General features: G+C 40.4%; 1 non-coding gene across 1 annotated transcript; it reads right to left on the bottom strand.

Annotated features, from left to right (window-relative positions):
* Positions 1–321: 321 nt before the first annotated feature.
* On the bottom strand, positions 322–396 carry Trnat-ugu. The gene has a single exon. It is a non-coding gene; the product is annotated as a tRNA-Thr (tRNA).
* Positions 397–1608: the final 1212 nt, after the last annotated feature.

Here is a 1608-nt window from a genome sequence, read left to right as displayed (position 1 = left end):
GATGTATACAAGTTCTTAAAACTATGTGCTGTCTGTTCACCTTAACCCAATCCTGAGCACTTATGGAACTGTAAAACTCACTTGTTCAGATGAAACTACCCACAACGTTGAACCTAATATTTAAATCCCCAGAATATGCGTGATTTACTATTGAACTGAAATGTCAGATATATGGTTATTTATGACGGTAGTATCTGTTCCCGAAAGAACAGTTACCGTGGATGACCATACAGCTTTGCTAGAAATGAAATGATAATTAAATGGACACCCTAGCTGCAAACAGGCGTTGATATAGTTCATTGGGGACATGTTGAAAATGTGTGCCCCGTCCGGGATTCGAACCCGGAATCTCCTGCTTACATGGCAGACGCTCTATCCATCTGAGCCACCGCGGGCACAATTGGATATAGATACAGAATCATACTTAGTAATGTAAATGAGTGCGGATTTTCGACTACGGCAATTCTGAATATCAAAAACACCGTTAATACTACCGAACATAAACTCAAGACCACTCCGAACTTCTTTCAAAAGTTTCTTTTCCTGCAACTTAATGTAACAGTGCAAATGGGTTGAATTACCTTGAGCAAACGGTTCCTCAGAAACACATGTAAGCATGCCATGTAAGCGGGAGATTCCGGGTTCGAGTCCCGGACAGGGCACACATTTTCAACATGTCCCCAATGAAGTATTTCAACACCTGTTTGCAGCTAGGGTGTCCATTTAATTATCATTTCAGATATATGGCCTGGTATTTGCATCTGACCGAGTTAACAATCACTTGTTCGCTATGCGAATCTAACACTGAGCTGCACTTAGAGGTTTTAGCCCTTTCAAGAAATAAATATTTTTATGTGCGCTCAATGATCTCTATACTGTCTGCTCATAATTATTTTCGGATATTAAATCAAAATGATCTACATATTAAACATAAAATTAATAATCTTATAACTTTTCTCACACAAAAATTTTTGCTGTAAATCATAACCAAGAATTACTGGGACACAAATTCAAACTCATATTCTGAAAGAATTACTGGATCACGAATTCAAACTCATATTCTGAAATCAGTTATTTACACGTAATACACATTTCTGTGTCGTTGCTGAGTCTTTTACCAGAAGAAGTAAGGGAGAGGCTGTTGTTTGGTGGCCGGTATGCCCTTTCTACAACACAACTGCACATGTGTATTAACAGGGTTCTTTTTTTACAAGAACAAGTAACTACTTATCTTCAGCTAATCCATGTATTGTGGTACAAGCTCTTCTGTAATAGTTCACGTTAGCCACACTGCTGTTCAACTACAAGTCCTACTATGGGCACTACACTCTTGTAGCCGGTGACGTGAACTGGCAGACCCCAACGAGAACAGTAACTCAGCTAGTAACTGAGCTGACTGCGACTGTGAACGACTCTGTCTGCGACTGGGCTAACTGTCTGTGACAGACTCAAAAATGTTCAAATGTGTGTCGAATCTTATGAGACTTAACTGCTAAGGTCATCAGTCCCTAAGCTTACACACTACTTAACCTAAATTATCCTAAGGACAAACACACACACCCATGCCCAAGGGAGGACTCGAACCTCCGCCGGGACCAGCCGCACAGC

The sequence above is a fragment of the Schistocerca piceifrons genome, chromosome 5 (assembly GCF_021461385.2).
Source record: "Schistocerca piceifrons isolate TAMUIC-IGC-003096 chromosome 5, iqSchPice1.1, whole genome shotgun sequence".
NCBI classification, from domain to species: domain Eukaryota; kingdom Metazoa; phylum Arthropoda; class Insecta; order Orthoptera; family Acrididae; genus Schistocerca; species Schistocerca piceifrons.
The sequence above is the reverse complement of the archived record's forward strand: the minus strand, read 5'-3'. Positions and strand labels throughout refer to the sequence as shown.